This window comes from Geotrypetes seraphini, chromosome 11 (genome assembly GCF_902459505.1).
Source record: "Geotrypetes seraphini chromosome 11, aGeoSer1.1, whole genome shotgun sequence".
NCBI lineage: Eukaryota > Metazoa > Chordata > Amphibia > Gymnophiona > Dermophiidae > Geotrypetes > Geotrypetes seraphini.
The window spans coordinates 10,199,646-10,220,611 of NC_047094.1; positions in this window are offsets into that span (position 1 = coordinate 10,199,646).

Genomic DNA, 20,966 nt, shown 5'->3' on the forward strand with positions numbered 1-20,966 from the left:
CAATCACATCAGTGATGTCACAATGGCTTCATTATCCTTGGCTCCCATAAGAATCAGAGTATGAACGGCCACAACCACTGACCCGCAAGCTTTGCTTTGAAGAATGCTGGTGTAGAAGGACTGAGGTTGAAACAGACACTACAGAATGACAGTCTCTGGTATCCAGAGCAGATATTGTGATGTCATAATGCCTCATTCCACCAGTGCCTAAGAGCCAATCACATCAGTGATGTCACAATGGCTTCATTATCCTTGGCTCACATAAGAATCAGAGTATGAATGGCCACAACCACTGACCCGCAAGCTTTGCTTTGAAGAATGCTGGTGTAGAAGGACTGAGGTTGAAACAGACACTACAGAATGACAGTCTCTGGTATCCAGAGCAGATATTGTGATGTCATAATGCCTCATTCCACCAGTGCCTAAGAGCCAATCACATCAGTGATGTCACAATGGCTTCATTATCCTTGGCTCCCATAAGAATCAGAGTATGAACGGCCACAACCACTGACCCGCAAGCTTTGCTTTGAAGAATGCTGGTGTAGAAGGACTGAGGTTGAAACAGACACTACAGAATGACAGTCTCTGGTATCCAGAGCAGATATTGTGATGTCATAATGCCTCATTCCACCAGTGCCTAAGAGCCAATCACATCAGTGATGTCACAATGGCTTCATTATCCTTGGCTCACATAAGAATCAGAGTATGAATGGCCACAACCACTGACCCGCAAGCTTTGCTTTGAAGAATGCTGGTGTAGAAGGACTGAGGTTGAAACAGACACTACAGAATGACAGTCTCTGGTATCCAGAGCAGATATTGTGATGTCATAATGCCTCATTCCACCAGTGCCTAAGAGCCAATCACATCAGTGATGTCACAATGGCTTCATTATCCTTGGCTCCCATAAGAATCAGAGTATGAACGGCCACAACCACTGACCCGCAAGCTTTGCTTTGAAGAATGCTGGTGTAGAAGGACTGAGGTTGAAACAGACACTACAGAATGACAGTCTCTGGTATCCAGAGCAGATATTGTGATGTCATAATGCCTCATTCCACCAGTGCCTAAGAGCCAATCACATCAGTGATGTCACAATGGCTTCATTATCCTTGGCTCACATAAGAATCAGAGTATGAATGGCCACAACCACTGACCCGCAAGCTTTGCTTTGAAGAATGCTGGTGTAGAAGGACTGAGGTTGAAACAGACACTACAGAATGACAGTCTCTGGTATCCAGAGCAGATATTGTGATGTCATAATGCCTCATTCCACCAGTGCCTAAGAGCCAATCACATCAGTGATGTCACAATGGCTTCATTATCCTTGGCTCCCATAAGAATCAGAGTATGAACGGCCACAACCACTGACCCGCAAGCTTTGCTTTGAAGAATGCTGGTGTAGAAGGACTGAGGTTGAAACAGACACTACAGAATGACAGTCTCTGGTATCCAGAGCAGATATTGTGATGTCATAATGCCTCATTCCACCAGTGCCTAAGAGCCAATCACATCAGTGATGTCACAATGGCTTCATTATCCTTGGCTCACATAAGAATCAGAGTATGAATGGCCACAACCACTGACCCGCAAGCTTTGCTTTGAAGAATGCTGGTGTAGAAGGACTGAGGTTGAAACAGACACTACAGAATGACAGTCTCTGGTATCCAGAGCAGATATTGTGATGTCATAATGCCTCATTCCACCAGTGCCTAAGAGCCAATCACATCAGTGATGTCACAATGGCTTCATTATCCTTGGCTCCCATAAGAATCAGAGTATGAACGGCCACAACCACTGACCCGCAAGCTTTGCTTTGAAGAATGCTGGTGTAGAAGGACTGAGGTTGAAACAGACACTACAGAATGACAGTCTCTGGTATCCAGAGCAGATATTGTGATGTCATAATGCCTCATTCCACCAGTGCCTAAGAGCCAATCACATCAGTGATGTCACAATGGCTTCATTATCCTTGGCTCCCATAAGAATCAGAGTATGAACGGCCACAACCACTGACCCGCAAGCTTTGCTTTGAAGAATGCTGGTGTAGAAGGACTGAGGTTGAAACAGACACTACAGAATGACAGTCTCTGGTATCCAGAGCAGATATTGTGATGTCATAATGCCTCATTCCACCAGTGCCTAAGAGCCAATCACATCAGTGATGTCACAATGGCTTCATTATCCTTGGCTCACATAAGAATCAGAGTATGAATGGCCACAACCACTGACCCGCAAGCTTTGCTTTGAAGAATGCTGGTGTAGAAGGACTGAGGTTGAAACAGACACTACAGAATGACAGTCTCTGGTATCCAGAGCAGATATTGTGATGTCATAATGCCTCATTCCACCAGTGCCTAAGAGCCAATCACATCAGTGATGTCACAATGGCTTCATTATCCTTGGCTCCCATAAGAATCAGAGTATGAACGGCCACAACCACTGACCCGCAAGCTTTGCTTTGAAGAATGCTGGTGTAGAAGGACTGAGGTTGAAACAGACACTACAGAATGACAGTCTCTGGTATCCAGAGCAGATATTGTGATGTCATAATGCCTCATTCCACCAGTGCCTAAGAGCCAATCACATCAGTGATGTCACAATGGCTTCATTATCCTTGGCTCACATAAGAATCAGAGTATGAATGGCCACAACCACTGACCCGCAAGCTTTGCTTTGAAGAATGCTGGTGTAGAAGGACTGAGGTTGAAACAGACACTACAGAATGACAGTCTCTGGTATCCAGAGCAGATATTGTGATGTCATAATGCCTCATTCCACCAGTGCCTAAGAGCCAATCACATCAGTGATGTCACAATGGCTTCATTATCCTTGGCTCCCATAAGAATCAGAGTATGAACGGCCACAACCACTGACCCGCAAGCTTTGCTTTGAAGAATGCTGGTGTAGAAGGACTGAGGTTGAAACAGACACTACAGAATGACAGTCTCTGGTATCCAGAGCAGATATTGTGATGTCATAATGCCTCATTCCACCAGTGCCTAAGAGCCAATCACATCAGTGATGTCACAATGGCTTCATTATCCTTGGCTCACATAAGAATCAGAGTATGAATGGCCACAACCACTGACCCGCAAGCTTTGCTTTGAAGAATGCTGGTGTAGAAGGACTGAGGTTGAAACAGACACTACAGAATGACAGTCTCTGGTATCCAGAGCAGATATTGTGATGTCATAATGCCTCATTCCACCAGTGCCTAAGAGCCAATCACATCAGTGATGTCACAATGGCTTCATTATCCTTGGCTCCCATAAGAATCAGAGTATGAACGGCCACAACCACTGACCCGCAAGCTTTGCTTTGAAGAATGCTGGTGTAGAAGGACTGAGGTTGAAACAGACACTACAGAATGACAGTCTCTGGTATCCAGAGCAGATATTGTGATGTCATAATGCCTCATTCCACCAGTGCCTAAGAGCCAATCACATCAGTGATGTCACAATGGCTTCATTATCCTTGGCTCACATAAGAATCAGAGTATGAATGGCCACAACCACTGACCCGCAAGCTTTGCTTTGAAGAATGCTGGTGTAGAAGGACTGAGGTTGAAACAGACACTACAGAATGACAGTCTCTGGTATCCAGAGCAGATATTGTGATGTCATAATGCCTCATTCCACCAGTGCCTAAGAGCCAATCACATCAGTGATGTCACAATGGCTTCATTATCCTTGGCTCCCATAAGAATCAGAGTATGAACGGCCACAACCACTGACCCGCAAGCTTTGCTTTGAAGAATGCTGGTGTAGAAGGACTGAGGTTGAAACAGACACTACAGAATGACAGTCTCTGGTATCCAGAGCAGATATTGTGATGTCATAATGCCTCATTCCACCAGTGCCTAAGAGCCAATCACATCAGTGATGTCACAATGGCTTCATTATCCTTGGCTCACATAAGAATCAGAGTATGAATGGCCACAACCACTGACCCGCAAGCTTTGCTTTGAAGAATGCTGGTGTAGAAGGACTGAGGTTGAAACAGACACTACAGAATGACAGTCTCTGGTATCCAGAGCAGATATTGTGATGTCATAATGCCTCATTCCACCAGTGCCTAAGAGCCAATCACATCAGTGATGTCACAATGGCTTCATTATCCTTGGCTCCCATAAGAATCAGAGTATGAACGGCCACAACCACTGACCCGCAAGCTTTGCTTTGAAGAATGCTGGTGTAGAAGGACTGAGGTTGAAACAGACACTACAGAATGACAGTCTCTGGTATCCAGAGCAGATATTGTGATGTCATAATGCCTCATTCCACCAGTGCCTAAGAGCCAATCACATCAGTGATGTCACAATGGCTTCATTATCCTTGGCTCACATAAGAATCAGAGTATGAATGGCCACAACCACTGACCCGCAAGCTTTGCTTTGAAGAATGCTGGTGTAGAAGGACTGAGGTTGAAACAGACACTACAGAATGACAGTCTCTGGTATCCAGAGCAGATATTGTGATGTCATAATGCCTCATTCCACCAGTGCCTAAGAGCCAATCACATCAGTGATGTCACAATGGCTTCATTATCCTTGGCTCCCATAAGAATCAGAGTATGAACGGCCACAACCACTGACCCGCAAGCTTTGCTTTGAAGAATGCTGGTGTAGAAGGACTGAGGTTGAAACAGACACTACAGAATGACAGTCTCTGGTATCCAGAGCAGATATTGTGATGTCATAATGCCTCATTCCACCAGTGCCTAAGAGCCAATCACATCAGTGATGTCACAATGGCTTCATTATCCTTGGCTCCCATAAGAATCAGAGTATGAACGGCCACAACCACTGACCCGCAAGCTTTGCTTTGAAGAATGCTGGTGTAGAAGGACTGAGGTTGAAACAGACACTACAGAATGACAGTCTCTGGTATCCAGAGCAGATATTGTGATGTCATAATGCCTCATTCCACCAGTGCCTAAGAGCCAATCACATCAGTGATGTCACAATGGCTTCATTATCCTTGGCTCACATAAGAATCAGAGTATGAATGGCCACAACCACTGACCCGCAAGCTTTGCTTTGAAGAATGCTGGTGTAGAAGGACTGAGGTTGAAACAGACACTACAGAATGACAGTCTCTGGTATCCAGAGCAGATATTGTGATGTCATAATGCCTCATTCCACCAGTGCCTAAGAGCCAATCACATCAGTGATGTCACAATGGCTTCATTATCCTTGGCTCACATAAGAATCAGAGTATGAATGGCCACAACCACTGACCCGCAAGCTTTGCTTTGAAGAATGCTGGTGTAGAAGGACTGAGGTTGAAACAGACACTACAGAATGACAGTCTCTGGTATCCAGAGCAGATATTGTGATGTCATAATGCCTCATTCCACCAGTGCCTAAGAGCCAATCACATCAGTGATGTCACAATGGCTTCATTATCCTTGGCTCCCATAAGAATCAGAGTATGAACGGCCACAACCACTGACCCGCAAGCTTTGCTTTGAAGAATGCTGGTGTAGAAGGACTGAGGTTGAAACAGACACTACAGAATGACAGTCTCTGGTATCCAGAGCAGATATTGTGATGTCATAATGCCTCATTCCACCAGTGCCTAAGAGCCAATCACATCAGTGATGTCACAATGGCTTCATTATCCTTGGCTCCCATAAGAATCAGAGTATGAACGGCCACAACCACTGACCCGCAAGCTTTGCTTTGAAGAATGCTGGTGTAGAAGGACTGAGGTTGAAACAGACACTACAGAATGACAGTCTCTGGTATCCAGAGCAGATATTGTGATGTCATAATGCCTCATTCCACCAGTGCCTAAGAGCCAATCACATCAGTGATGTCACAATGGCTTCATTATCCTTGGCTCCCATAAGAATCAGAGTATGAACGGCCACAACCACTGACCCGCAAGCTTTGCTTTGAAGAATGCTGGTGTAGAAGGACTGAGGTTGAAACAGACACTACAGAATGACAGTCTCTGGTATCCAGAGCAGATATTGTGATGTCATAATGCCTCATTCCACCAGTGCCTAAGAGCCAATCACATCAGTGATGTCACAATGGCTTCATTATCCTTGGCTCACATAAGAATCAGAGTATGAATGGCCACAACCACTGACCCGCAAGCTTTGCTTTGAAGAATGCTGGTGTAGAAGGACTGAGGTTGAAACAGACACTACAGAATGACAGTCTCTGGTATCCAGAGCAGATATTGTGATGTCATAATGCCTCATTCCACCAGTGCCTAAGAGCCAATCACATCAGTGATGTCACAATGGCTTCATTATCCTTGGCTCCCATAAGAATCAGAGTATGAACGGCCACAACCACTGACCCGCAAGCTTTGCTTTGAAGAATGCTGGTGTAGAAGGACTGAGGTTGAAACAGACACTACAGAATGACAGTCTCTGGTATCCAGAGCAGATATTGTGATGTCATAATGCCTCATTCCACCAGTGCCTAAGAGCCAATCACATCAGTGATGTCACAATGGCTTCATTATCCTTGGCTCCCATAAGAATCAGAGTATGAACGGCCACAACCACTGACCCGCAAGCTTTGCTTTGAAGAATGCTGGTGTAGAAGGACTGAGGTTGAAACAGACACTACAGAATGACAGTCTCTGGTATCCAGAGCAGATATTGTGATGTCATAATGCCTCATTCCACCAGTGCCTAAGAGCCAATCACATCAGTGATGTCACAATGGCTTCATTATCCTTGGCTCACATAAGAATCAGAGTATGAATGGCCACAACCACTGACCCGCAAGCTTTGCTTTGAAGAATGCTGGTGTAGAAGGACTGAGGTTGAAACAGACACTACAGAATGACAGTCTCTGGTATCCAGAGCAGATATTGTGATGTCATAATGCCTCATTCCACCAGTGCCTAAGAGCCAATCACATCAGTGATGTCACAATGGCTTCATTATCCTTGGCTCACATAAGAATCAGAGTATGAATGGCCACAACCACTGACCCGCAAGCTTTGCTTTGAAGAATGCTGGTGTAGAAGGACTGAGGTTGAAACAGACACTACAGAATGACAGTCTCTGGTATCCAGAGCAGATATTGTGATGTCATAATGCCTCATTCCACCAGTGCCTAAGAGCCAATCACATCAGTGATGTCACAATGGCTTCATTATCCTTGGCTCCCATAAGAATCAGAGTATGAACGGCCACAACCACTGACCCGCAAGCTTTGCTTTGAAGAATGCTGGTGTAGAAGGACTGAGGTTGAAACAGACACTACAGAATGACAGTCTCTGGTATCCAGAGCAGATATTGTGATGTCATAATGCCTCATTCCACCAGTGCCTAAGAGCCAATCACATCAGTGATGTCACAATGGCTTCATTATCCTTGGCTCACATAAGAATCAGAGTATGAATGGCCACAACCACTGACCCGCAAGCTTTGCTTTGAAGAATGCTGGTGTAGAAGGACTGAGGTTGAAACAGACACTACAGAATGACAGTCTCTGGTATCCAGAGCAGATATTGTGATGTCATAATGCCTCATTCCACCAGTGCCTAAGAGCCAATCACATCAGTGATGTCACAATGGCTTCATTATCCTTGGCTCCCATAAGAATCAGAGTATGAACGGCCACAACCACTGACCCGCAAGCTTTGCTTTGAAGAATGCTGGTGTAGAAGGACTGAGGTTGAAACAGACACTACAGAATGACAGTCTCTGGTATCCAGAGCAGATATTGTGATGTCATAATGCCTCATTCCACCAGTGCCTAAGAGCCAATCACATCAGTGATGTCACAATGGCTTCATTATCCTTGGCTCCCATAAGAATCAGAGTATGAACGGCCACAACCACTGACCCGCAAGCTTTGCTTTGAAGAATGCTGGTGTAGAAGGACTGAGGTTGAAACAGACACTACAGAATGACAGTCTCTGGTATCCAGAGCAGATATTGTGATGTCATAATGCCTCATTCCACCAGTGCCTAAGAGCCAATCACATCAGTGATGTCACAATGGCTTCATTATCCTTGGCTCACATAAGAATCAGAGTATGAATGGCCACAACCACTGACCCGCAAGCTTTGCTTTGAAGAATGCTGGTGTAGAAGGACTGAGGTTGAAACAGACACTACAGAATGACAGTCTCTGGTATCCAGAGCAGATATTGTGATGTCATAATGCCTCATTCCACCAGTGCCTAAGAGCCAATCACATCAGTGATGTCACAATGGCTTCATTATCCTTGGCTCACATAAGAATCAGAGTATGAATGGCCACAACCACTGACCCGCAAGCTTTGCTTTGAAGAATGCTGGTGTAGAAGGACTGAGGTTGAAATAGACACTACAGAATGACAGTCTCTGGTATCCAGAGCAGATATTGTGATGTCATAATGCCTCATTCCACCAGTGCCTAAGAGCCAATCACATCAGTGATGTCACAATGGCTTCATTATCCTTGGCTCACATAAGAATCAGAGTATGAATGGCCACAACCACTGACCCGCAAGCTTTGCTTTGAAGAATGCTGGTGTAGAAGGACTGAGGTTGAAACAGACACTACAGAATGACAGTCTCTGGTATCCAGAGCAGATATTGTGATGTCATAATGCCTCATTCCACCAGTGCCTAAGAGCCAATCACATCAGTGATGTCACAATGGCTTCATTATCCTTGGCTCACATAAGAATCAGAGTATGAATGGCCACAACCACTGACCCGCAAGCTTTGCTTTGAAGAATGCTGGTGTAGAAGGACTGAGGTTGAAATAGACACTAGAAAATGACATGGGATTATTTCCCGTGGTTATCCGCGGGGACGGGAACGGTGATGAATTTTGTCACCGTGTCATTCTCTAATTCATAATTGAATAATAGTTGATAAAATTATTAAATTCTACATGATATCTAAAATTGTAGTAAGGATTATATAAGATATGTTGTATGTACAGTATGTTATGGAGATATCAAGTGTATACTTAAGGTAATTGTATGAATTTTTATGATACACTTGTTGTTATATGAAAAAATTAATAAAAAATGTTAAACAGAAAAAAAAGCGTTAACTGGCGAAAAAGTTTGAAAGTTGGGGTAATGATATCGTTAAACCAAAACAAATCCAATGACGCTCAACCTCCAGGCATCTAACGATTGGCTAACAGCTCTTTCTACATGAAAAGCTCAGGGGAGGAGAAAACCAGCCCGCACAACAGTGACAAAAATATTCCTGTCTCAGTCCCAAACCTGGCTGTCATCGCAGAACTTTTCCCCTAACGACGAACTGACGCTGGCTTAGCTACCGACGTGTTCTTCCACCCGCCTCAAACGGTTTCCTTTAGAAATAGTCCTGTTTTAGCTACGACTGTCTCTGTTGCAAAAATGTTGTGCAATTTCCCTCCCCCCTCCCATCTTTCCTCTCCAGGGCGTAAAATCAGCTCAGAGGTTTCTCCCAGCCGTCTGGACATAAGTGTCCTGGACAGCGGGATTGGGGATGCAGCTACACTGATGATCTGACAGTGGTGACAAAGCACCCAGGAGTGGCACTCACTGTCATCCCCTTCTTCTGTTTATTCTCCTAGGATTAAAAAAACTCACCTGTGGGGATTGGGGGTAAAACGCAGTCCCCCACGGACCTCACAGATCTTAACTGCACAACCTTAAAATTCTGCTCACCTCGGGAGTGAGCTGCATCCGTGAAGTCTGCAGGAGTTAAAATGAGAATCTCTGGGGGCAGGGGGGGGTCTGCGTTTTACCTCTTCCCAATCCCAACCACAAAGAGAAATCAGCAACTGTAGAAGTTAAAACGGTTCATAGACAACACCGCGAAAGACAAAGGCGCGCGCCGAAGAAAATTACAGTTTTTAGGGGCTCCGACGGGGGGTTTTGTTGGAGAGCCCCCCCAGTTTACTTAATAGAGATCACGCCGGCGTTGTGGGGGGTTTGGGGGGTTGTAACCCCCCACATTTCCCTAAAAACAGGGATAAAGTGAAGTTTTCAGTAAAATGTGGGGGGTTACAACCCCCCAAACCCCCCACAACGCCCCCACAATGCGGCGCAATGTCTATTAAGTAAAGTGGGGGGGTTCCCCCTCACACCCCCCTGTCAGAGCCCTAAAAACAGTAATTTTCTGCAGCACGCGCCTCCGCACTGCGCTCAATTGTCTGCGCATGCCTTTGTCCCGGCATGCTTTTGACCTGACATCAGTTAAAACATGGACCCCCCTCGGAACTAAACATGCATGGCCTTAAAAAGAAAGCAGCCGTGGTGGGGAGTCCTCATTTTTTTTTTTTTAACTCCCATGGACCTCACGGATCCCGCTGGAGGGGGTAATTTGAGGATACATGGGGAGAGCGGGATCCATGAGGTCCGTGGGAGTTAAAACAAGGATCCCCATGCCATGGCCGCTTCCTTTTTAAAGTTGTGCAGTAGACATCCGCGAGGTCCATGGAATCCTTGTTTATAGGTCCATCGGAGATAAACTACAATCACAAACCGCAGTATGCGGTTAAGATACGTGAGGACCACGAGGTCCGCATTTTACCCAGTTCCTCACCTGTGGGGATCCCTGTAAGTTCTAGTCACAGGAGGGTGGTTTGAAAAGTTTGGTAAAAAATCAAGTTAAACAATGTAGTCTCCATCGAGGGCTATACACGTAGGGGTCCTTTTACTAAGCTGCAGTAGTACGTCTTAGCGTACGCGCTAAATGCTAACGCATGGCAACGCGTCCATAGGATATAATGGACGCGTTAGCATTTAGCGCTCGCTAAGATGCACTAGCGCGCCTTAGTAAAAGGATCCCTTAGTCTAATGAGTTTCCAGGGTTTTTTCATAAGTTATTTTTCCTATGATAGGAAAAAAACGGGAAACTCGCTGGACTAGGCGTAGAGTCGTCATTGGAGAATACATAGTTTAATTTGGTTTCTATTCTACCAGACTTTTCAAAATCACCCTCATACATTCATTTCTTCCAAGTCTTATGCTCGAACAGATAAAACACTCGCCCTGGCTGCCCGCTACTTTGCCGCTCCCCCAAATCTTGCCGCTCGAGGCGACTGCCCAGTTTGTCTAATGGAAGCGCCGACCCTGCAACAAAGACAGTGCTTGAGAGTGCATAATATATACACATCAATCAGAGACAAAGAGGAGGTTAAAGCCATTTATTCCAGGGAGTACTGGCGTGTTTATTAGATGATACGATATTCCCGCCCCTACGCATACAGATCGCATTTCCAGGTGATGGGTAGGAAGGGATTCCAAGTTCTCTAAAGAAGGCAGGCGTTCCCTTTTACCATGTAAACATGCACACTGAGGGACTGCGAACGTTTTTACATTCAAAGAGGTTCTGTTATATGTGCAGTAAATGCATCAGCTTCTAGACCACAGGTCTCAAATTCCCTCCTTGAGGGCCACAATCTAGTCGGGTTTTCAGGATTTCCCCAATGAATATGCATGAGATCTATGTGCATGCACTGCTTTTAATGCATATTCATTGGGGAAATCCTGAAAACCCGACTGGATTGCGGCCCTCAAGGAGGGACTTTGAGATCCCTGATATAATGGAAGTGATAGGCATGCAAATCTGCTCCATGCATATTCATTAGGGCTAGTCTGAAAACCCGATTGGCCTGGTGGTCCTCCAGGACAGGGTTAGGAACCACTGAGGTAGACAGCAGTCACACTCTCTAATGTAGTGGTTCCCAACCCTGTCCTGGGGGAACTCCAGCCAGTCGGGTTTTCAGGACATCCCTAATGAATATGCATGAGAGAGATTTGCATATGGAAGTGACAGGTATGCAAATCTCTCTCATGCATATTCATTAGAGATGTCCTGAAAACCTGACTGGCTGGGGGCCCCCCAGGACCGGGTTGGGAACCACTGCTCTAATGCTTTCTCACAGGTCTTAGTAAAGGGGCTGGAACTCCTCTCGTATGAGGAAAGACTAAAACGGTTAGGGCTCTTCAGCTTGGAAAAGAGACGGCTGAGGGGAGAAAGGATTGAAGTCTACAAAATCCGGAGTGGAGTAGAACGGGTACAAGTGGATCGATTTTTCACTCTGTCAAAAATTACAAAGCCTAAGAGACTCGATGAAACTGCAGGGAAATACTTTTAAAATCAATAGGAGGAAATTTGGTTTCACTCAGAGAATAGTTCAGCTCCGGAACGCATTAGCATTGCCAAAGGTTGTGGTAAGAGCAGATAAGCGTAGCTGGTTTTAAGAAAGGTTTGGACAATTTCCTGGAGGAAAAATCCATAGTCTGTTATTAAGACATGGGGGAAGCCACTGCTTGCTCAATGACAATGACAATGAAGATGAAAGCGAGGTAATTCAAATCTTGACAAGGCAAAACTCCACCTCACTCTATGAGAAGAGGAAAAAATTTTTCTTTCTTTAACACTTGCTGGAATCCAGCATCAATTGATAATTCAATCATTTATTATCCTTAATGCAGAAATTCTTAGCATATCCCAATGGGACCCGTTTCGCCCTAACCGGGCTTTCTCAAGGGTTCACAGTAGGCGCTCTTTTTTTTAGCATCTTCACATTTCAGAGCGCCTACTGTGAACCCTTGAGAAAGCCCGGTTAGGGCGAAACGGGTCCCGTTGGTATATGCTAAGAATTTCTGCATTAAGGATAATAAATGATTGAATTATCAATTGATGCTGGATTCCAGCAAGTGTTAAAGAAAGAAAAAAATTTTCCTATTCTCGTAGAGTGAGAAGCCACTGCTTGCCCTGGATCGGTAGCATGGAATGTTGCTACTCTGGGGATTCTGGAGTCTTGCTACTCTTTGGGGATTCTGCATGAAATGTTGCTCCTATTTGGGGTTCCGGAATCTTGCTAATCTTTGAGATGCTGGAATGTTGCTACTCCTTGGATTTTGGCCAGGTACTAGGGACCTGGATTGGCCACCATGAGAACGGGCTACTGGGCTTGATGGACCATTGGTCTGACCCAGTAAGGCTGTTCTTATGACTTCTTGTTCTCACGTAGGTGGGACGCTGCAGGATGAAGGTTTCCAAGACAGGCCAACAGCTGCAGGCACACCTTGCTGACACTGCCAGCCGGCACAAAGATTGAATTTCAGTGACGGAAGTAGGTGGGGGACGAGAAGAGTCATACCTGACTCCAGGGTGGGCTGGGGCTGGAGAGAGAGCCCATGCCACTGGATCCTACTGGAGGAGGGGGGATGGAGTAGTAAAGGAAGAGAAACAGAAAGAGAAGCACCTGCAGAAGGGGGGTTGAAGGAAAGGGGAGAGAGAAAAGCACCTATGGAGAGGAGGGAGGGAGAGAGAAGCACCCGTGGGAAGGGGGTTGGAGGGAGAGAGAGAAAGAGAAGTGCCTGTGAAGGAGGGGGGGTTGGAGGGAGAGAGAGAAGCACTAAAAGGGTATAGCGGATGGGAAGGGGGACTAAGGAAATGGGTTAAAGGTGGGGGTAGGGCTCGGAAGGGGTAAGTCTGGTGGGGACAGAGCCGGGGGTGGGGTGAGGCAAGACTGCTAAGAGGCAGGGGTGAGGGTGGGTCCAAGATGGGGTGATGCGTCCTCTTTTTTTTTTTTTTTTGACTTCACAAATACGGTAATCTTTCACCAGATCTACTGTTTATAACTGTTTTCTGCCTCCTGACCACTATCTCAAATTGATCAGCACATAGGAAATGGAGCAAGTGGCCTTTCCCCGCCTGAGCCTCATTTTCAGCTGAAAATAGGGCACAAATTTAGGTGGCTAATTTAGCTCAGCGTTGTCTGAATATTGGGCTTGTAGGTTGTGAGCCCCTTAGGGACCGAGAAAGTATCTGTAGGGTTACCAGATTTGTTCATTTCAAAACCCAGGACATGTGGCCCACCCCCAAACAATCCTCGTCTCTTCTTCTTTTGCCAAGTCCAGGCCACGTCTGGAGGGCCTCCGAGCATGCTCCAGATGCGGCCCCGAACTCGGGGCCTTCCAAAACAAGGACAAACTGCCAGGTGTTGAAAATCCGTTCGACACCTTGACAGTCCTCAAAAAATAAGACCTGCCCGGGTTTTCGCTGACATCTGGTAACCCTAATTACCTGCATCTAGTAGGGGGAGGGGAAGAGAAGGGGTGGGATGGGGGACAGGAAGATGCTGGACTACAGAGGAAGAAAGGGAACCGTGAAATGCTGGATTGTGGGGGAGGGGGGCCTAGTATCTAGGGTTACCCGATTTTCCCGAAGGAAAATCCGAACCCATGGCCACGCCCCCAGGTCCACCCAGTTCTTTCCCGTTCCACCCTGCCCCCAGACGGTATCCGCGCATGAGCGGACATGACGCAATGACATCACCGCCTTGCGTCCACGGATGCCCCGTCCCGATGTCATTTTGACAGGAAGCTTTTCAAAGTCCAGACTCCCGGACATGAAATCTGGACGTCTATTAACCCTACTAATATCCATTTTGGTTGTACTGCTGAAAGGCGATATATCAAATCTGTGACCCTGACCCTTTACCCACAATGCTAACATTTAACAAAAGGTAATGCCAGTTCTATCTAGGGTTAACGGGCATGTCTTCCTTTTGAGGAACCCTTTGTCCGGGTTTTGAAAAGCCGACATCGAGACAGCATCCGCGAACACGCACACACGTGACATAATCATGTCGCAGCCGTCCTGATGCACAAACAGCTTAACTAAACCTACCCTCAACAAAAAACCTCAAATATCGGCGTATATTCTCACCTTCCTCGGAGTCAAAACCTGGAATAACCTCGCAGAGATAATCAGAACGGAACCCAACCACACCTAATTTCTATTTGATAACAGAACTCTCGTCAACAAATTAACTCTACGTAAACACTCAGTATTCTCTTGACCAAATTAGTTCCGTGGTAAAAACTTGTTTCTACAAGCTTCGACTTATACGCTCCCTTACATCTATCCTAGACATGGAAGCAATCACGACCCTTGTTCATTCGTCATCTTGACTACTACAACTCTCTTTACAATGGAATTACTCAAAAAGAATTGCGACGTCTTCAGCTAATTCAGAACACGGCAATAAAACTTATATACAAAGTAGAGAAATACGACCATGTCACACCTCTCCTGAAAGAAGCCCACTGGCTTCCCATCTTACATCGTATCACCTACAAAACCATCCTATTGGTTTTTAAAATTCAACTTTCCCATCGACCTTCTTTTCTCGATAAATTCCTTATTCCCCTGCGTCCTTCACGAACTCTCAGATCATCTGATCAGAACTTACTCTTCATGCCTTCTATAAAGGAATTTTTCTATACTAGGAAAACAAACTTTTCAGTGGTAGCCCCAACCCTATGGAATGCTTTACCATCTCATCTCCGTCATGAAAAATCTATCGATAAATTTAAGACTAACCTAAAAACGTTTCTATTTCAAGACGCATACAATCGCGCTTGAATTTCTCCTCTTAAACCCACCAACCGCTTTCAAGAAGCGATCCTATCCCTAATGTTTTATCCTCTTTCTGTCCATTTCCTTTCTACCCCCCCTTTTTTTTTTCTTATCTCTAATAATGTAATTTTTCCCCACTCCTCCCTTTCAATCATCACTTTCAAGTCTGTCTTGTCGATGTCCTTAATGTCCACCTCCCCTTCTTTTTTTTCCATAGACATTTCTTTTAACTACTATTTTTTATTTCTATTTTAATATTTTATTGTAAACCGGCTAGATACTCATTGATGGTTGGTATATTAAAAATCAAGAAACTTGATATTGACCAAGCTTCTTTCTCTCTACTTCCTATCTTTCTCCCCTTTTCTTTTTCTTATTACATTGTAAGTCACCTTGAGCCTGTACAGCTATGTGCAACGCACAAATCCCAGATTAGATTAGATTAAGGGGGTGGGGCTGTGGGCGGGATGTGGGCGTGGCCACAGGTCCGGATTTTCCTGTGGGGAAATCTGGTAACCTTAGTTCCATGGTCTTTACTTTGACGAGTGGATCTCAACTTCTGCTGCCTAGCAGGGTACAGGGCAAGCTGTGAAACTAGGTTCTGGGGAGCATAAAGCTCCTTCATTTTGTACCTGATAATCCAGTATAGCTACCAGGAAACTTTAAAGGTGAGAAGCCCAAGGCAGAAGAGAGGGGAAGATGACTCTGCATACATGCTGGTGTTAAATCACCTTTTCTGTGGTTCAAAGGGTCACTGAGATACGCGCACTGTTCCCTCTAAGCTGGGCAGGAATCCGCCATGTACACTTCTGCCAGTGGGGGGTGCTGTCTTACTATCACATTTTCAATAGAAAGGGACAGGCAAGCAGGACTCCAGGGAACCAGCCTGTCCCTAAAAATTGAAAACATGGGCCCAGATGCTCTAAACCAGGGATCTCAAAGTCCCTCCTTGAGGGCCGCAATCTAGTCGGGTTTTCAGGATTTCCCCAATGAATATGCATGATATCTATTTGCATGCACTGCTTTCAATGCATATTCATTGGGGAAATCCTGAAAACCCGACTGGATTGCGGCCCTCAAGGAGGGACTTTGAGATCCCTGCTCTAAACTCACCGTGCCTTTAAAAAAAAATCGACACTAAACCAGATCTTACTGGTTTAGCGTCAAAGTACTTCACCTAACGGTACACGTGGCTTACCGCGGTCTTTTCCATGCTTCCTAGCAGCCTCCAACTCTGCTATGTAAATGTAGTACAATGAGGTCATTAATATTAAAACTAGCACTCCCAGCAATGCTCCGACATCACCTGGTCCGGGGGTGCCGGCAGTGTTAAAAATTGCAGCTCAGGTGCATGTGTTGAAGGTACGTTTGAGCCACCTGCATCAAAACTTACGTTGCCCATTGCAAGTTCGTCATATTGGGGGGGGGGGGCTGCCACCGACTGCATGAAGGTAGCACTTGCCAATCGCATGGGGGAAATGCTTGACCCGCCGAAGCAGTGTTCAAAAAAAAAGTTTTCACATTTTGTCCCTCCCCTTATGATGTGCCCCTACGATGCACTCCCATAAGGCACACCTATGACTGACATTCATGTGCAAGCTCACACTCGTGCCCCTTTCCGTGGACTATGCTGCGCACGCGTCCGTCACTTTCTCCAACCACTGAGCGGACGGGGTTTCCACGGGCCTCCGTGAACTTCGTTTGCATGCGAAGCTGTTCGAACATCGATCGTCGTTTTAAAATCGGACATTCTGCCGGCACCAAGGTGACCCACTGGATTTTTCACGGCGATTTTAGGGCATCTGGGCCACAGTCCTGAAGCACCACTCCCCTACTGGTAGCCATGCAGTCGGCAGACACCCTCTCAGCTTAGAGGGAACAGTACACGACAGCACTGGATCAGAGAATTTGTATCACCCCATTTCCAGAGAACCTACTCAGCACAGACGACTGTCCTCTGGATATTCCTACTCTCTGGTAAACTTAGACAAGGTCCCCTGGACTCAGAAAAACTGCCCTAGCCAGCCCGAGTCCTGTCTCTGTTCTGATAGCAAATCTTGTGATGGAGGTAGCAAATCTGGCGGAGTGTGTCTAAGCCACCTTGACTCCCGCTGATTAAATTTGCCCCTCCCTCCCTCCCCCAATATTCACTGCTACTATTAATTATTTCTAGAGCACTACCAGAGGTACACACTGTCTTTTCAGGGCACAGCATGGGGGGGGGGGGGGAGCAGTCACTTAAATTGCCTTGGAAAATACCATTTGGGGTTTTTTTTTATTGTCATCAACAGCACACATTAATACAAAGTAAGTGGGAAAAAAAACCATAACTGATATGAAAAATTAAATCAAACCCCAAAATGTTCCAATGCACCTCCCTAGCTGATAGCAGAGTGGGGTCCAGGTAAAACCAGCCCTCTGACACTGCCCAAAACAACAGCCTCGAAGCCAGACACATCCTAATCCACTTTCTTCATGTACAAGCAGGATGAGACGTGTCATGTTAATCCCCCTTGGTCTTGTAATCCCCTTTTTTTTTTTTTTTCAAATTTGAATTGATCTTTTTTTGTAAATTTTTATTGCTTATACTGTATTTTTATTTGAATGCTTTTTATTAATTGTAAACCGTCTAGATACTTTTTTTTGAGAGCTGGTATATCAAATAAATAATAAACTTGGATATACATAGGGCGAAGCCATTCAATAGGCACCATAGATTTATCCTGCTGTCCACGGAGAACCCTGTTACAGGTAAAAAAAACCTTACTTTAACTCCACAGCAGGCACAGCACTGAGACTACGAACCCACCTGAAAGTCTGAACTAGTGCTGCCCGATTCAGGAAAAAAAAATTTGATTTGATTCAGCCTATTGAATCCATTTTTTGATTCGTTTCAATTTTCCTGCCCAAGTGGATGTTTTGTTTCAAATATCCTGGTGGGTTTATTTTATAGCCTCTTCACCCCTTTTGCCCTCTCTTACCCACACTTGTGCTGTGGTGTAAACAAAATAAACAAACAAAAAACACTTTTCCTCTCTCTCTTAAATCCTAGCTCACATTCGTGGTCTAACACCATAAAATAGAAAATAACATTATTTTTTCTACCTTTTGTTGTCTGATCATTATTCAAATCTTATTGGTCCCAGGCTCCGGTTGTCTTCTGATAACTTGCTTGCCAGGGTCTCCTTCTTTCTTCGTGCTAACCATCTATCTTCTGTCTCTGTCTTCCCCTTCTGTTTCCCTTCCCACCCCCGGAGGTCTGGTATCTTTCCTTTTTTTCATCTCTAGCCACAGATCCATCTTTTCTGAATTACCCTATCATCTTTCATCTCTCTCTCCTTTCCCACCACCCCAGGGTCTACCATCTCTCCCTTTCTCTTCCCAACTATCCTCCTATCCAGTATCTCTATCCCCCCTCCACACCATCCCTTGTGTCCAACTTCTCTCCCTTTTCGTTCCTTCCCTCCCTAAATCCCATTGTCCACCTCTCCTATTTTTAGATCCTTATTTGTTCTATCCTTCCCCCATCTCCCCTCTCCATGATCTCCCCCAAGTCCATCTCCCCCCTCCACCAAGTTCATTTCTCCCATCTATCTTCTCCCCATCTCTCCTCCAGTCCACCAACTCCCCATCTCACCTCTCCTTCCATCTACCTTTTTTTATGGCACTCCTAAGCCCCCACCACCACCACACCCCCGCACCTTTCCCAAAGAGAGTCCAGAAGAGATCTGCCGGTGGCAGTAGCGATCCACTCCTGCCACTACTCCTAGCGTCTTCTCTCCACTGCGGCCTGCCCTCAGTGAAAACTTCTTGTTTCCGCTTGGAGAGAAGATGCCCAGAGTAGCAGCAGGATAGTGAATTGAATTCACTATCGCTGCCTTGCCTTGCCTGGCCAGGGAGGAGAGGAGAAAGCCTTGCTTGCGGGAAGGAGAGAGCCGTGCTGCCCCGATCTGCACCAGAGATCCGTTCCGGCTTCCCCTCTGCCACCGGAGTCCTTGCTTCGATATAACTTCCGGTTTTTCAAAACCGGAAGTTACATCAGAAGCAAGGACTCCAGTGGCAGAGAGAAAGCCCGAACTGGTCTCAGCGTGCAGATCGGGGCAGCACGGCTCTCTCCTTCCCGCAAGCAAGGCTTTCTCCTCTCCTCCCTGGCCAGGCAAAAGTGGCGGTAGCAACGGGGCCAACGAATCGGTATGTCCGATTTTCTTTAACAGTAAACCGATTCGAATCGATTCACCAAAAGTGAATCGGAGAATCGATTCGAATCGCGAATCGGGCAGCACTAGTCTGAACCACACAGAGTATTTCTCCTAGATGAACCCCTGCCTAGAGTTACCAAATGTCTGGATTTACCCAGATATGTCCTCTCTTTAGAGTACTGTCCAGGTGTCCGGGAATTTTTTTTTTTAAACCAGCAGTTTGTCCAGGTTTAGGAGCTCGGTGTCACTTCTGAAGGGCCTCCATGCACACGTGATGTCATCAAATCACGTCACCGCTTGTGCATGGCCATCATCAGGTCACATCCGCGCATGCTCGGAGGCCCTGCAGATGTGGATCCCGAAGGATCTCAAGAAGGAGAGAGGTTCATGTGGGGGCGAGGCTAGTGCAAAATGGGGCAGGGCCACATGTCCTCTTTTTCTGCAGGAAGAAATATACCCTACCCTTGCTCCCTCTGAGCCCTTCTCCCATTTCCACGGCTAAGAAAATAGATGAGTCTGTTATTTTCGAACTGAAATGGTGCAAGAGATAGATAAGGGAAAGACCCTCCGTGTTCACCTTCCAGGGACGGGGAGGAGGAGGCGCTCCATGGGATTCAGGTGGAGGAAGATTAGACACTGTACCAGCCCATTGTGGTGCCACCAGAACCAGACACAGACACCATAAAACAAAGCAAAACCATTCACAAAACTAAGATAACAAGCAAATCCTCCAAAAAACATAATGTTAACAGGAAACTCTTTCAAATGCTAATTTTGACAGTAGCAGCAGTGGCATAGTCAGACCTACCATTTTCGGCGGGCCCAGAGTAAACATGGGTGGGCCATTCCAAAGCTTTTCCCCAGCTCTTTGTCCTTCATCTCTCTCCCCTTGAATTTGGCAGCCCAGCAAATTCCTCGCTCTTTAAACCCTCCTCTACCTAAAAACTGCCAGCAGCAGCATTTCACATCCTGCCCTGACGATGTCGCTTGCAGTTTCCTCTCTGGCCAGACACGGCAAAAGGAAGCCTGTGGGGTGTTCGCAGGCTGTGTATGTCAACTGTTGCCCCTGGTGGTGGTTCTCAGGTACAGCGGGGATGAGGAGTTCAGAAAGAGATGGCATTGCTGGACCACCGCTAAGGGGAGGGGCAGATGCCAGGGCCGGGATGGAGAAGAAGGAGACAGGGGAGTGAAGCGGCCGATACTGAGGTCCTTGGGGTCTCACTAGAGGCCAATCTCAACCCAAACTCACCCGTAGTCATAGCATTAACTAGCAGGATCATCTGACATCTCTGATGCACTGAGACCAACGGTAGAGAATGACACGGGGATAAATTTTTCCCCTTCCCCGCAGGAGCTCAATTTCCCCATTCCGTCCCCCTGAGTTTTGTCACTGACCCTGCCCCTTTCCTGTAAGCT